This window comes from Desmodus rotundus, chromosome 1 (genome assembly GCF_022682495.2).
Source record: "Desmodus rotundus isolate HL8 chromosome 1, HLdesRot8A.1, whole genome shotgun sequence".
NCBI classification, from domain to species: domain Eukaryota; kingdom Metazoa; phylum Chordata; class Mammalia; order Chiroptera; family Phyllostomidae; genus Desmodus; species Desmodus rotundus.
In genome coordinates, this window is record NC_071387.1 from 189,344,293 (window position 1) to 189,361,684 (window position 17,392).

A 17,392-nucleotide genomic window follows, 5' to 3' on the forward strand; every position below is an offset into this window, starting at 1 on the left:
AGGCTTCATCTTAGATAACCTAGTTCTGTTTTCCCATGAAGAGCAGCTTTCCAAAAGTGCCCGCTGAGAAGGTAGGAAACTGCCTTTTCTTCCACACTGTCTGGGGGAGAGAAGAATAAGGCAGCAGTAGGTGAAAAAGGGGGAAAGCATGAGGAATTCTGGAAGGACAAAGGACTCTAGGACTGAGAAGCAGGCCTTTGTTTGATGTATATAGACTACTTTCTCTTGAGACTTTTGTAATGAAAAATTTCAAGGTGCTGAAGAGTTGGAAGAATAGTTTAGTGAGCATCTATCTATCCATCCAGATAAATTCAACAAATTGTTAACATTTTCCTATATTTCCTTTATCCACCAATCTATTTATCCATCCATCTAAACATTTTGTTTTCTCTCTATCTCTCTGTCTCTTTATCCATCCCATCCTTCCATCCTTCCATCCATCCATCCATCCATCCATCCATCCACTGATCTATCTTTCCATTCATCTCTCCTCTTAGAGCCTTGTGAAAATAAATTGCAGACATCATAAACCTTGACTCATGAATACTTTAGCATGCATCTTTTCAAAAACAGTACATTCCTCTACATAATGATGATATACAGACTTGAACACCAAGATTTTCTGTTTTTATTTTTTGTTAACAAAAAATGTTAAACAAACATTGACTTTAGCTGACCATGTACCAAATGCCGGTTTTTCTTGCAGCATGGAGGTTGTACACCATCCTAAAAAGGGATGCTTTACACATTCCAAACCAGAGGGATCAAATAATGAGCTGGTTAATAATCAGAAGATGTAGTTTCTTGTGTTGATTTTCAAAGCAGGAAAATGTTTCTTTACATCCACAAAGAGGCAATTCATAAGGGAAGGTGATGTTTATGGTTGTGAGTTTTAGGATAGACTCTACAGGAAGCCAAAATTCTTGTAACTATGACTACTCAGATGAAGGAAGCCAAGGTCTCCAATGTGACTGAGTGACCTCACCATCAATCAACCTGAAAATACAATGATGTTCGGAGGTGGAAGAATGAATCTGGTAGCTAATTTTATCTTAAAAATTTGAATTGTATGGCCAGGTAATATAGAAAACATTTTCTTTCTTTATATACTTTTTTCAGTTTAGTTAACTAATAAGATCTAAATCTTTGAGTTTTTATGTATGCCAAAAAGTGAAATATTAGGACAGGCTTCCAAGTAAATTCCCTCCACAGTGACTCCATAGTGAAAATACGATTACCTGGATAGATGATTGGCTTTTAAATTGTTTTTGTAAAGATTTAGGGATTATTGTGCCTATTTTGATTACTTGCCTATAGCTTCCATGCACATACAGACAGGCAGACAAGAGGATCTGAAAATTAACATAACCTTGTTTCTCCTAAAGTGGCTGTAGACAACGGTAAACCACAATACACTCACGTTCAAATTGAGGGGTAAAGAGTCTATGAAACTTTTAATTCTTACTTGAGTCCTCCTTATAAAATCCCTCATATTTGAGGCTGGAGGAGAAGTCCCCCCTTTCCAAAAAAAGATGATTTTATTTACCACGTTAAAAAATTGATGACATGTCTTCCCATACTTTCCTCTGTGTCTTTAAGACAGCTATTGAGGAGCGATGAAGCAGGACAGGAGAGGCAGATATTTATTAGACTAAAAAAGATAGAGCAGCTTCTGGTATTGGGCCTGCTCCAAAGTGCCTGGGCCACACATCTAGCCCAGAGAAGCCCAGTGGAACATGAGCTTGTAGATTATCTTTGTGCGCTTCAGCTGAACTTGCCCTCTGGCCTGGTGTTAAAGAGTTTTTGGCACCAAGACTTGTAAACTTCTACATCACCATCAATCATCTAGAAATTCTCTCTGCTGTTCTCTTCCTTCTGTTTTCATTGCCACCATCTTAGTCTTGCCCCTCAACTTCAGCCTGTGCTGGACTGTGTATTGTTCTACTTCTAATCACTTAGGATACCGCCTCTCATGTCTCCACACAGCTGTCCATCCTGTGTGTGGCATTTGGTTAATTTCTCCCAAAGCCACGCAGTTCAGACTGTTCTGTGCTCAAAAACATTTAGTGGCCTCCATGATGACTACGCAGAAAAAGCCCAAACTCTGTAAATTTGTATTAATGCTCTTTGGGATCGGGCCCTGAATTCCTCATCCAACTTATCTGTCTCTCACAACCCACTAATAACATCCCGTTGTCTTGGCTACATTTATTTATTATTTGTAACTTGCAGCAAGTATCACATTGTAAATATTAAAGCCAACAGAAATCATTATTTTTGCAATGTGAAACCTCAGGGAAAAAAGTTAAGGATAAACAGCAAAAGATGTAGAAAACTTATTTAAAAATTTCATAGCTGCTACAACTCCCCATAAACCTAGCACACTCTTTCTCATAATTAACCATTCAATCATAATAGGTGATTAGACAGAGTGATGTGACTAAATCCATCTCACCTGGAAGCAAAAGTTCACATTGTATAGAAACCTTCCTCTCCTTGTGCATTCTTCCTCCAGGTTCTCGTTCTCCATCCGCTTCCTCTGAACTCTCCTCTTAGACAATCGTTACTGACAATGTCTGCAGTCCTGTGTTCCTGAGTATTTATCCGAACAGCTGGGCTTATTTGGATGGATGCTCCATTGTTCATCAGGCAAGCACAGCATCTCTTTGGACATGATTTTCAAATTGATGAATATTCTGAGGGTTTATTATGCATGGGTGGTCTGGCCCATCACAGAATCCTCTGTCAATTTCGGCAGCTTCCCACATTCACATGTTTATTACTCTGGAGTTCATTTTGTTCACTAATTCTAACCCGTAGATTCATTTATCCTTCAAAACCTTGTGATCAAATCAATAATTTTGTATTAAAATATTATCTATTTGTGTGTTTTAAATCTCTTCTTTTTGTTGGACCTTTGGGATATATTTAATGCTCTATATAATATACTCATACATTAGTTTATGGTATTATTTGTAAAGAAATAAGTGCATTATATTAAAGATGAACATTTGTATTTTTAATGAGTGGTACATGATACTTTGACATTAAAAGTTTGAAGACCATTTTTTAAACCATTGATTTTATATTTACCATGTTTTACGATATTTGATTACCTTGTTTCAAACAGCTTTACTGAGGTATAATTTAGGTTCCAAAAAATTCTCTCATTTTAGGTATATAATTAAATAATTTTTAGTGAATTTGTAGAGTTGTGTGGCCATCAGCACAATCCAATTTTAGATCCATTATCCCCCAAAGGTGCTGCATGTCTATTTGCAGTCACTCCCTGTTCCTATTCCCTAGCCCCAAGCAACTAACTAGTGTTCTTCCTACTCTGCAGATTTGCCCTTTCTAGACTTGGCATAGAAATGGAATCATATAATATGTGGCTTTCTGTGACTGGCTCCTTTCACTTCGTATGTGTTTTTAAGGGCATCCATGTCGTTAGGATTAATAAGCCACTCATCTTGCAGAACAGTATTTCACTGTACAGATGTTTCACTGATTGTCTGTTTTCCAGTGAACGATCATACGGATTGGTTCCACTCTTTCGTCTATTGTGAATAAACTGCGGTGAACATGCCCGGGAACATAGGTTTTTATCTCTCTGGGATCATTTCCGAAGAGGGGATTTTGGGGTCATGTGGTAACTTCACGTGTAACTTTTAAAGCAGCAGCCAAACGGTTTTGCAAAGTGGTTACACCTGCTCCACCCCACAGCAGTGTGTGAGAGTTCCAGCGTTTCCCCTTTGCCCTACTCCCACTTGTTAGCGCCTGTCTGTGCAGAACTGTTCTAGCGGGTGTGGAGTGGGTTTCATTGTGCTTTTCATTTGCTTTTCCCCACTGACTAAGTTGTTGAGCTTTTTCCCAATGTATAACTTTATTGGCAAAATGTCTATTCAAGTTTTTGCTGATTATCTTTTTCTACAATTCTCCAAAAATGGTAACCCCCCCTTGGGGTTAGGAATACTATTTTATACTTTTTGAAGGCAAAATATCTGCCCGGCACACAATAGGTCATGCATATAAGGATGGCCCAAATGCCCAAAAGGGTGGTGATGATTTCATAGGTTAAATGTAAAAACAGTTTCATCCTTTATCTCATAGGTTCACAAACTCAGATATCCACAGTTGCCATGCTGGTAACATAAACGTAGAAATTGGGTCGCCTTCAGGAAAATAGAGTGGTGGAGAGGGTAAGTCCTATTTTAAAAAGACATCTAAGTTTATCAAAAATAATCACTGTTCAGGCTGAGGAAGTTCATTCACCACTAGATTTAACCTGCAGGAATGTAGGATTGACAGCCCTGATAGACATATACCAGACCCTTCACCACGGAGCCTCTTTCAGGAGAAGTCGGCATACACCCCGGGGTGCCTCCCTATCACTCTGATACAATGAGGATCTTCTAGGAGAGATTCCACAGCCTGCTAATAAGTCTTCTTTTCTCAGGCTTTCCAGAATCCATTATGCTGCAGACAGGTAGCTTTCTGAATGCAGCCCTGCTGATAAGGCTGGAAACAAAGCCCTTCAAAGACCCCCATTACTCATTGGATCAACTTGAAATGCTCCAATGAGGGGAACTGGCCCCTTTCATTTGTGCCAATGCCCAGCTCACACTCTCAGGACCAGCTCTCTGCAGTTTCACCTTCCTCTAAGTTCTCCTTTCCCAGCTCCCACCTTCAGCTGCGCTCTCCCACTTACCCTTCTCAGCAGTTCCTCCTATAAACTCCCACAGGACCCCACGTTACTCTTCTTAGAGCCTACTTCACATTTTCTTGTAATTTCCCCTTTTCTTGTTCAATTTCTCTGCTCTCTGAGGGCAAGGGCATGTGGAGCTTATTCACTGACGTATTCTCAGTGACCATAGCCTTTGAAGTTGCATAGAAGCACCCCGAAGTACTGGATGCTAACTCAAATAAACTGAGGTGGAAGAAACTTCACAGCATCATCTTGGGGAATGACAGAACAGTGAAGTGTCAGTAAACCTGAGTTGAAAGGATGTAATGAGATCCCCATCTGCACACAAAGTTGATATCTGATTTTCACTCATATTCTCCTCTGAGTTTGAAGCTTGGAAACATTTAGCATTTTTTTCTGGCATCTGGTTTTGCTGCAGATAGTCAAATGAGAAATGCCTGGAGCCTGGGGATGAGAAACATTCTGTATTATTGCTGTGCCCTTTAGTTACCTAGTTTCCTCATTCCAATAGAGGCTCAGGGGCGGGGGTTGTGGGGAACACTAAGTACTTACACACTGGTTTTCTGTGATATGCAAAGAGATGATTGCCAAATCAGTTCATGGACCTAATTCTTGCCTGAGGAAACTCAGGGCTTGGGGTGGTGGAGATCTGTATGTGCCCCAAATATGATTTCATATTCTTTTAAAGGGGTTAGGTCATCTGCAAACTTGTGGGATCACATAAATTGGCTTATCTTTCACTTGGTAAAGGAAGTTGTGTGTAGGGCTGAAGTTTTTAAAGTGACTTTTTAGAATTGGGCTTTAGCTAACATCTAACATCTGAATACAATCTTGAGGACCTCATCTTGGGCTCTAGGCTTTGAGTGCCTAAGGAAATGAGAAAGGGTGAGTTAAATGCTTTTTTTTTAAATACTCTTCTCTCTTCCTTGGGCAGGATCAGAACTCTTTTATAGAGCTTGCCAGGTAGATTCTCCAAATTCTGGGATGAGTAAAATCTTGCTCGTGCTGCCACTTTTTCCAGTCATCTCCTGTGGGGCTGCTGGCAATACCACAAAGGACAGGATGAATTGAGGAGGTTCTTGCCTTTGGTGTTAAGGTTTCCTCTATCTTTGTAACTGTTGAGAGAGAGTGGGGGGGAAAAAGGGAGTAAAAAGAGTTCTGATTTCTCAGTATTACTGATTAGCATGGAATTAATTTAATAATACTTTCACACTTTGTTTATTTGGCATAGTTGGGGAGTGAGAGGCATCTGATTAAAGTGAAGTCTTAAGCGATCTTACCCTGTTAAGCGTTAAAACATATATTTATCTTTACAGCTATGGAATGTACTTCTCTACCTTATTAAGCATTTTATAAAAACCACAGTGGAATGCCATACTGATCACTCAGGCTCATCAGAAGAAACCCCGGACAGCGCGTTGTGATTTGATGCATTCATGTGCCCTGAGCCTCTGCTGACTCATCTAGGTCTAGCTGATCCTTCACTGAATGGCCCCAGGCTGCTGCCTTGTTTTCTTCCTAAATTCTGGGGTCTGTTTTTAAGAAGAGATTTTCTGTCTCATTCATGCTGGCACATTGTGATCTCTCACTTCTTTCTGCTAAAATTAGGCCTCTTCTAGCAATCCACTCTCCATACTGCCTTTCCAATTTGTAGCCTCAGATCTTGGGCTAAACAAATAGATCACTAAGGTTGTTAAATCTTAAAAAGAGTGATTATTCACAGAGATACTCTCCTAGGGGTCAAATAGAGTAAATTTAGTAAATGAAATTTGTTACACGTGCTTTGGTTAGTTTTTAAAGTTCTGGGTGCTTTCTTTCTTATGGGTAATTGAAAATATTAGCTAGGTAAACTCCATAGAAGTGTTGTGTGTTCTTCTGTTATATCTTGAATGCTCAAAGTAAAGAATATAAATCTTGAATCAGTCCTTATTTGTTATTTGTTTTTCAAGCTGTGAGGATGATTATGGGAGAGAATGAACCTTCCAATGGTTCTTCACAGGCTCAGAGATCTAATTTTTTTTCAGCAATCTAAAGTTTAGTTCATCCAGAGGTTATCGTACTGTAAAATAGATCATACTAAGTACTAATTTTGTTGTTGCTGCAACAAATTACCACAGATTTAGTGACTTAAAAACGTACATATTTATTTTCTTATGGTTTGGAAGTCAAAAGTCCAAAATAGGTCTCACTGGGCTAAAGTCGAGGTGTCTACTGCTCTGGCTCCTTCTGGAAGCTCTCGGGGAGAATCCAATTCCTTGCCTTTGCCAGCTTTCAGTGGCCACTGGCACTCCTTGGCTCATGGCCCCTCCCTCTATCAACAACATCAGCATCTTCAGTCCTCTCTGACTGTCTGACCTCTGTTTCCATTAGCCCATCTTCTTCTCTGATCTTGTAACGACCACTGTGATTATGCTGAATCTACCCAGAAAATCCAGGATAATCTCTTCACCTCAAGATCCTTAATTTATCCACATCTGCAAAATCTCTTTTGCCAAGTAAGTGAACATATTCCCAGGTTCTGGGATTAGGACATATTTTTGGCAAGGGGAGGGAGGAGCATCACTGAGCCTACCACACTAACTAATGGCAATTTGCAAGTTATAATTTTAAATTCCTGTATTTTGCCATGTGTAATGTACACTTTTTTTGCCCAAATTTTTGAGGGAAAAATAAGGATGCACATTATATATGGGTAGTACTAATTCTGTATCTATAGAAATGTTTTTAATTCTTTTATTTATGCTTATGCATTAAAAGTACAACTGTAGAAGGCAATAATGATATCTGTATGCAAAGTAATACCCTGGAATACAATAATCGGTTTTGTTGAACTTTTGACAAACTTGCAATGAAAGCAGTTTTAGCCAAGGATTCAATGAATGTAACGAATGACTATGTATTATTATCCACAGAGTAAGAAGGATGATGCCCTTTGTCATCCACTGGATAAGACAGCTGGTGCCGACTTTATTACCATTGGGGGAACAGCATGACATCTCTCTTCATACACTTGAGGCGGGAGAAATTATTGGAAAATCCCTTGGAAAATGTTGAATAGGTTTTTGTACACTGCAAGCTTTAAGCTAAAAGTTATTAAATATGCTCAAGAGCATGGCAACAGAGCTGCTGAGAGGCACTCTGGACCTTCTCCCACAGAGAGGGTCATCGGATTGTGGGGGCAACAGGAAGAAAAGCTTCTTCAGGTGCCAAGACAGGAGGCAACGTAAGGGAAACCTTCAAAGTGGCTGGAGGTGGAACAGGAAGTGAAGACCCGGATTCTGGAGCAGCATCAACCTGGGATCTCTGTTTTGACCAAGATGATACAAGAAGAAGGTAAAAGATTGCATAAGAAAAAAAAATCGATGATTTCTCAGGGACACCTAATGGTGCTTTAACTTCACGAAGAGAGAAGGTTTGAGCATGAGGACTTGAACAAAACTTGCCCCCAAACTTCCAGCAGCTTATGAGAATCAAGTTTTGGAATTTCACTCTTATGTTATCAATCTTTGGAAGACTTACAACTTTGAGCTGTCCCAAATCGCCAGTATGGATGAGGTTCCACTCACCTTGCATGTGCCATCCAACAGAAGTGTGGACGTTAGAGGAGCAAAGACCACAGCTGTGAAACCAGTGGTCACAAGAAGACATCTCACTGTTGTTCTAGCCCATTGTGCAGATGGGACAAAGCTACCATCTACGACCATCTGTAAAAGAAAAATGTTTCTGAAAGAAAAGATTCCAAGTGGAGTTATTGTCCATGTGCATTAAAAAGGACGGATGGATGAAGAAGGCATGAGAATCTGGTTTAACAACGTCTGGTCATGAAGGCCTGGAGTAGGGGTGTCCAACTTTTCGGCGTCTCTGGGCCACACTGGAAGAAGAAGAGTTGTCTTTGGGCCACACATTAAATACATTGCAACATGTAATCACAAAAAATATCTCGTAGTGTTTTAAGTAAATTTATGATTTTGTGTTGGGCCACATTCATAGCCATCCTGGGCTGCATGTGGCCCCTGGGCTGCAGGTTGGACACCCCTGAGCCCTGGAGGATTACTTAAAAAAATCCAGCATTGCTCGTTTTAATCACTTCAAAGCCCATGTTACACAAAGTGCAAAAGCAATCACAGTGGACTTGAAAACCCAACTTGCTGTGATACCTGGTGAGCTAACCAGCAAACTGCAACCTCTTGGTGTGTCAGTAAACAAGCCCTTTAAGGCCCTAATGAAGAAAGACTGGATGTTGTTGATGCAGTCAGCTGGTAATGGTTTAACCCTTACTAGCAGGATCAAAGAAGCATCCATCTCCCAGGTCTGTGATTGGACTCTAAGATCGTGAAACGATGTAAAGAAGGAAGTGGTTGTGAAATCACTGAAAAAATGTGGCTTCAGCAATGCTATGGATGGAACTGAGGATGATGAAATTTACCAGGATGAGGAGAGTAACTCTTCAGAAGATACTGGTAATGTGGACATTGAAAAAGATGATACTTCTGATATTGACAGTGACCAAAAGTTCTTGGCCTTCTATGACATGTAAATGTCATAAATTGTTACTGGTACATAAAATTTCTTGTACCTTGTACCTGTTCTTGTGTTTTGTAATTATTTGTTACATGAAATTTCTTGTACCATAATATGTTCAAAAATAAACACTAAAATTCCTTTATAATACAAAAAACAAGTATCCAAATAAAAATAAATAAAAAATTAAATTAAAAAATTAAAATGAAAGATTTTTTTTCCTGAAAGTTTGGGCCAAAAACGTGGGTGCACATTATACACAGCAAAATACGGTATCTATCTAGTAGGATAACCGGAATGACCTTTATACTTATGACACACTTCTGCTTGGGCATTGGTCACCTGAGGCCAGCTTGCTTGGTGAGCATAGAAATATCCCAACGGTAATTGTCAAGAAGTAAAGTAGCTTGACAGGTTGTCCTTTGTACTTTACACATGTATCTATCCAGCTTGGCCATATTGGCTGTTAGGAATGTTTTTTGGAGGAGTTCTTGAATTTGATACCCTGATAAACTCAGACTCCTTTGTTCTTCTCTCACTAGATCCTGTGGGATCTAAGACTTGCTGTCATAATAACATCTCCTAGTGTACTAATATTGTAATGCACATGTGTTAAGATTCACTTTAGTCTACACCCCAGAGGCAGTTGGAGTGTCTTAGTCAGTGTCCACATTCTAGAGTGACTAGTTAACATTTGAAGGGTCATAACAAGGAGCTGATTCTTTTTTTACTCACTGCTTCAAGTCTATGGAAATCTATGCTAAGAGATTTATTCATTAGCAACTGAAATGCAGGTAATAATTTTTCACTGGTGCAATGAGTGATTTTAAAGGTAAATGAAACATTGGCTGGGTCCCAGTGTCTTCAGTGAACAAGGTGTGGGCCCTGGCAAGCCCAGTGGGCTGCCACCAACAGTGGAGAGGTCAAGATCAAGAGCCACCTTCATCCTGAATCATCTTGCTTTGAGGAGGATGCTGACATCTCCTCAGGACCTGGATGGATCTATTTGCAAAATATCCTCTTATTGGCCTGGGAGTGAAACTTTCGTGCAAGCTTCTTGTCAGAGTGCCTGAGGGTGGGGTGGGGACTCTCCCGAGCTATGAGAATAGGTCTCTTGACTGTTCAGTGCCTGCCTGCTAGTAAATATTTCCACACTTATCAGACATTGGACTAAGACTTGCTTCATCTACCACCTGATACTGATTTGGGGGGAAGGGGCATGCAGTTCTGTGTTTGGAGGGATGGGCTAGTAGGTCCTTGGTTTTCTAACCCTATCGAGCATCAGTGTCTCCCGGAGAACTGGCTAAAACACAGGTGGCTGGGCCCCGACCCCTGGGTGTCTGAGTCAGTAGGTCTTGGGTGGAGGTTGAGAATGCATTTCTCACAGGGTCCCAGGTGATCTGCTGCTACTGGTTGGGGACTACTCTTTGAGATCCACTAGGCTAGCATGTGCTGTGGCTCCATACAACAAAGGTTTATTTCTTGCTGACGTTACATGCCCACGTGGGTTGGCTGGAGGCTCTGCTGTGCATCATGGCTCATCTCCCTTTGACACCCAGGCTGACAGAGCAGGACTGCTTTCCGGACACGTGTGAAAGAGCTCTGGCAGGTATCACGCTGGCAATTAAACCAGTCCTCACAACTCATTGGCTAGAGCTGGTCACATGACTCACCCACCATGGGAGTGCCAGGAAGCACAATACTACCTCCGGTCCCAGAGGAGCATATACGAGTGTGTGTAAAAAAACAACACTAATGATTACCACAGTACTGCCTAACTTTAATTGAAAGAACCTGGTAGCAGCTGAGCGGTCAAATTGATTTAAGTCGGTTCACAGTACTGGGCATGATATAGCTGATGTCATCGTGGCTCAGTTTACCGTGGTCATTATTTCATCTTCTCAAGCAGAATTGGAAATTATGCTAACCTCATTGGTGCCATACTTAGAAAGTATCTGTAACTTGGTTCCTCTTAGGTATATGGTTGATCTATCTCTCCTCCTCTACCCTTATAAAAATTCTCAGATTCTGTTGCAGACATGACTTTTCTGACTTTCTCCTTGAATTGCAGAGACAGACTTGGCTTCAGAGGCCTGGTGCCGTGATGTGTTGACTACAAGCATATGAGAACAAAGTTTGAGAATTTGGGTCAACAGAAATCCTTACTTTCCCTCCCTCTTCCCTCCCTCCCTCCCTCCCTCCTTTCTTTTCCTCTCCACGTCCCTCCTTTCCTTCCTTCCACAACTTTGTAATCAATTCAACCATTATGGAACTGCAACAACATAATGTATAAATTAAGCATAAACTAGAATTTTGTCTCCAAAATCATTTCTCAAGACCCCTCTTGAAGTTGTCATTTCAACAGTATCCCTGTTAATCTGTGTTTTGCTGGTTCTTAATTTCTAAGCCAATGGGAGACAGTAGTTCCCTGGCCACAGAAGGACGGCTGTAAGGGAGAATGACAGGGTGAGGACAGCTTGTTTTGCGTTCTGCAGTTCAGTCACTTCAATTCATCAGGGAAATAAAACTGTCAGCACAACCTCTCTGGGCCCAGAGGACAGGGTAGGGAAAATGATTCAAAGGGTTGCCCAAGGCTAAAGCTGCTGTGTAAGCTTTAATTAACTGGGACAGTCAGGGAGGGGTAGGTGCTGTACAAAGGAACACTATTGTTATTAATGTTAATTTTTTATTGGAATATAGGAAAATTCCTGGATGCATTGTTTCATAATTAATGTCTGTATATGTTATGAACGTCCTAGATATTTCCTAAAGGAGGACTGGAGAGAGCAATTCATTTAAAGCGGTTCATTTTCTTAGAGGCTCTTCTTGTAACCATGTATTTATGGCTACAATTGAGTGGCACTTTCTAATGTGGCTTTCCAAAGCTTAGAGTAGCTCTGCTTTTAAGATGGAAATGGTTAATGATTATTACTATGCTTCTTAGAGTAGTGAGTTCCGTGGGAGCGTTTTTAGTCCGTAGCTGGAAGCAAGATGACCAAAACTTGTGATTGCTTTGGAGTTTTTCATTTTAAAATCAGTTACTGTGGAAAATACACAAGTATTTGTCAATCAAATAAATGTTAGCTGTTTTAAAAGTTGAGGTTATACTGGAAATTGGATTCTGTAAATCAAAGTGTTTTGCCTTATGCAAAATATCATATATATTATACTTATTATAGTTAGTTCTCTTAAAAGTTGAATTTGTGTGCCTCCCTATTCTTAACATAGATATTTTTATTGTCTCTCACCACACATCTTTAAATGGGAACAGGGAAGGCCAAGGTATTTGTGTTTGCCCCATGGCTTAGAAACAAGGCTGATAAAACCATTTTCAGCTGAACCAGATTTTCGGGTTGGACAGAATTACTGGGAATTCATCAAAGCCCCAGGCAATGGTGAGCTCACCCCTGGGGGTGAGTGGGATGGGAGACAGCTCAGTGGTGCAGGGAAGCACACTTTCCTTAGAGAAATGCTTCCTTTTGTAAAATGAGAGTAATAGAATATATCTGATAGGATATTGAGAAGATTAGGTGATATAATAAGCCATAGTAGAGAGTAAGTGTAAAGAGTAAGTACCTGGAAGACAGTAAACAGTAAATATTAGCTTTTATTTTTATGTCTCTCTTTCCTATTCTTTCTTCCATAAATCAACAAATAATCAGTCACAAGCAGCGGTGTTATCCTCCCAGTTTTAAGACATTATTGAGCTCACCAAGACATGCAAGGCAGTCCTCTCTCAAAGGATTCCAAGAAATTGACAAGATAAATCATCAATAAATGATGACTTAGAAGATATCAGAGAGAAAGAAATTCTCATTTGTTCCCAAATCAGTATTGTAGAGCATGTGTATCGAAGAAATTCAGGAGGGGAAGTGACTCTGGAGTGAAGTGGTCTGGGTGGCTTCACAGGGAGCAATCATTTGGGTGGGTACACAAAGTGTTGGTAGAAGTGAAGGCGCAGAGGAGGTGGACAAGGATCATTGGAATATTAGGTAGGGGGAACTGTAAGAATAAAAGCACAGAGTCAAGAAAGTGAGAGATGTGTTTGAGAAGTTGTAAATAACTTAGTTTGTTGGAAGGAAAGCACTAAACTGGTGAATATTTAGTGTTAGGCTCAGGGTAGAAACTTGTTAGCATATGTACATTTTGTGAAAACCATATTGTGAGGTTAAAAATATGGCAACTAACATTTTAGTTGGGAGTGCATATTTGATTCTTCACTAGCATGGTTGTTAATATGATCTACTCATTAATATAATCTGGACAGTATAAACCATGGACATATGCTAAACTCCCCAGAGAACCCCTTCACACTTTCGCTCAGTTTTTTAAATAGCACTCCAAGCTAATCAGATATCATAGAGTAGTTAATTTTTGATAGATTGCTTATTCTTGGCACTGTTCTAGGCCCATGGGACATACCTATTGTTCTGGCAATTGAAAATATTTAGTCTTTGATCAATATATAAGTACTTATATAATATTAAATTTAATTGCTTATTAAAACATATCTACTATTGTCTCAGCTTATCATTTTGGGGGATGCTGATGCTAAAACAGCATTGAACAACTTGAATAATTTGTCTATTCTTTATCACATCTTTCACTGGACTCAAAATACTTAAAAGAATTTTCTCCTTTCTTGTGAATTATTTTATGAAGATTGGCTGTTATAATAAAGCACCAAAAGCAGCATATAGCTTGTGTCAAGTTTTTTGCAAGAATAAAATATTTTCTTCATTAGACTATTCAACTAATCTCAGGTCAGGAAGATATATTCTTGATAAAAAATGCTTCTTCTTTCAAGATTTCTTTTTTTTAGTGATCATAATCAAGATTGAGTATAAGAAAGGAAAGAAGGAAGGGGAAATCTAATCCAATGAGACTAAATTTGGGTAGACCCAGTGTTTTGAACGTGTAGGGATTTATATTTTACATTTGCAAGATTTTATTATGAGAAATTTTAAACATACAGATTTAAATGAATTTTAAGTAAACATCCATATACCCATCAACTACATTGTACCATTAACATTTTATTACTCTTGCTTTATCACACATCTCTCCATCCCTCTGCCCCAAATGTGTAAAGAATTTAATTCTAACTATGCAAGGAATGAGCAAATTGGTTTTTTTTACAGTAAGAGTTCTAGTTGATTAGATCTGTGCTCCTGTTTCTCTTGTATCTACCGTCACTTCCAAGCGAGACTAATGGGACAGAGAGAAGAGTCAGTTCAGTTTATCCAAAAATTATTTTTTGAGCATTTAATGATGTTCCCAACATGATTCTGTGGAACTGTGCAGAATTGCTTAACATACTAATCATCTGGGGAGTTTGTTAACTTGATATTCTCCTGGACTTCACTCTTCCAAATTCTTAGCCAATAAATCCTACACAGGGACTTTGAAATACGCATTTTTAAAGAAGCTCTTTAAAGGTATCAAAGGTGATTTTAATATGTGATTGGATTTGGACACCAATGACCTTTAACCTATCAAAGAAGTATATCTTACAGTCTTGGGAGAAGGCAAGACATTTGGGGAAAAGTCAATAATATAATATGTAACATCAAATTCTGTGGTTTACATTGTAAATACTAGAGACTTAATGGCCAGTTTGGGCTTGGTCAAAGCATCATGGTGACAAGAAGTTTAAACTGAGTCTAAGACAATGACTAGAATTTAAAGAAGAAAGAGGAAAGAAATGATTTTGGGGTGAAGTGTCTGTGCTGAGGAGATACAGGATTGGCGGGTTTTGGAGGGTATCAAATACTAGAGAGGTAGAAAATGTAAATTACCCCCCCAAATTTTGAAGAATAACCTTGAAGGTCCTCAGCCTCTGCCCTACCACTAAATGACATACTGATTTTAAGTTGCAACTTTCTGCTATGGTTTCTGGTAGGCGGAGTCACACATGTTTAATATGAAGTTTAATGGGGTCAAGAGCAAACAATTCTCATTGCAGGAGGAAGCATTCTTCTGTCTTTTGATTGCTCTTGCCCTTCTAGGGCCATGTTGAGCCATTGAGATATAAGAGGTCTTTCCCCTACTTTGTTATTGATTTATTGGTTCCAAAAACCTTGTTGGGCTCATAAAAATGATTTTGAGATTTCTTTCCATTTCCAAGACCTCTGGCTCCCATAAATTCTCTATTCTGATGGCTTTTTTTTTTTTTTTTTTTTTACTTTCTGGCTCTGAGTGTCTTTCCGTCTATGACCACTGAGACCATAAAATCCTTAGATACTGCATCATCATCTTGGACCCCTCTGGACTGTTGACTTGTTCATGAAACCATGGAAGCTGTATCACATATTAATTATCCCCAAACCTAGCTGTTTAAAACAAAAATCATTTATGATTTCACAGTTTCTGAGGGTCAAAGATCTGGAAGTGGCTTAACTCAGGGGTTTTGGCTCAGGGATGCTCAGGAGGTTGCAGTTACGATGTCATCCAGGACTATAGGCCCCTCAGGACCTGACTGGGGTAAAAGGACCCATGTCCAAGCTCGCTCTTGAGGTGTCAGCAGGCCCCAGTTCCTCACCGGCTTTCTGCAGAGCTGGTGATATCCCAGAAAGTGGACTGGTGAGCTGGAGAGCACTAAAGATGGAAGCTGCAGTCTTTTGTAAATGATTATGAGAAGTGACAGCTCATCACGTCTGCTGTATATTATTTGTCACATAGACCTACCCTGGTACAATGTGGGAAGGCATTATAAAAATATGAATATCAGAAGGTGGGGATCATTGGGGGCCACCATGCAGACTGGCCACTACAGGAACCTTTACCCCAGTTTGATTGTTCAGCACTGCCCCAGCTTCATGCCTGTCTAAATACTTCCTGCGTCTGTCTTGCTCCAACGTGACACTGAGTCACTGAGTACATTTTCTGGAAAGCGTCAGTGGGTTGACTGAATGCCTTTTGTGTACCAAATGCTGCAGGGCATATCATGGAGGATTCTGCAATAATAGGAAGTGAGCTCTTATCCTCAAGACCTTCGAGGTCTTGGTACAGAGGAGAAAACAGAACACACACTAGGGTATTTATAATCTGGCTTATGGCAACTATAGAAATGGAACTCAGCCACGGCTTAGACAAAAATGGGGATTTCCTGAAAGGCCTGTGTGGCTAAAAGAAGAGCAGGGGTGTGAACACAGCTGGATGCAGGGCACAGATCTCACCAGGGCTCATCCCTCCTTTTCTCATTTCTGCAGCTCTCTCTGTATTGACATATTTCACTGAGACTGTCTGCTTTCACACGGCAACCTGTCTGCTTTAACCTTCTGGCAGCTCTTGGTGTACCTCTTATGGCTGTGCTATGTAACAATTGCGTTAGTTCCAAATTCTAAAATTTAAGGGAAGAGCTCTGATTGGTTCAGCCTGATTCCTGAACCAATCAGCTTCCATTCCTTTTTTCAACACTGATCGGGCATTGATACTGTGGCAGATGTTGGGGTGAGTTCTGGCATTAGAAAACAAAAGCAAAAATAAATAGCAGAGTCCTGGCTGAAAATATGGCAGGGAGCAGGAGGGTTAGGAAGTTCATTCGTAGGCCTGAAAAACGGCAGTTTGAAGACCCACTGCCTGCAAGCAGTTCTGCACAGTAGAGGGGTAGGGGACAGTGAAATGGGGGTGAGTCTGTAGATTGTGGGAGGCAGGCTGTGTATCAGTTCTATTCTATTTCAAAATTCTGTTCTTTTCCTCTATCACTTTATTCAGTTGGATCTACCCAGTTCTGTCTGGGCTGCTTCTTTAAGATGCCAGTCCTTTGCACAAGAAGCTCTTCTGAGGCTGTGTTCTGAGGAGCACCTAGCTTGTTGAAAAGCACTAGATTTCTAACAAGTCATAATAGTTTCTGACAGAATCCTTTTTTGAAGGAAAATGTGGGAAAGTAAGGGGGATAAAAATGCCTGTGTTTTCACTGAAGCACAGTCAGAATGACTAATTAAGATAGTGATACCAAATTCAGCACCATTATCTGCACTGTTAGTCAAAGAAGGTGGATGAGGGTGTGGGTGTGTTTGTGTTTCTGGATGACAGGTGGAAGTTCTTGAGTCTGTGTTTCTGCTAATGGTCCCATTCAACTGTTCGGTGAGGACAAAACTCTCTTCTGGATGAAGAGAGCTGTTTTTCCAAATTGCCACCCTTAGAAGAAGCAAATGGTTACTC

The 17,392-nt window shown here is 40.1% G+C and overlaps 1 long non-coding RNA gene across 2 annotated transcripts; it reads left to right on the forward strand.

The window, feature by feature from the left end:
- Nucleotides 1–5,338: 5,338 nt before the first annotated feature.
- LOC123478500 (uncharacterized) lies at nt 5,339–9,377 on the forward strand. Of its 2 annotated transcripts, XR_006653708.2 has the most exons (4): nt 5,339–5,590; nt 6,022–6,235; nt 7,076–7,200; nt 7,618–9,377. It is a non-coding gene; the product is annotated as an uncharacterized lncRNA (long non-coding RNA). The 2 variants fall into 2 exon arrangements; XR_006653709.2 differs by lacking the exon at nt 6,022–6,235.
- Nucleotides 9,378–17,392: the final 8,015 nt, after the last annotated feature.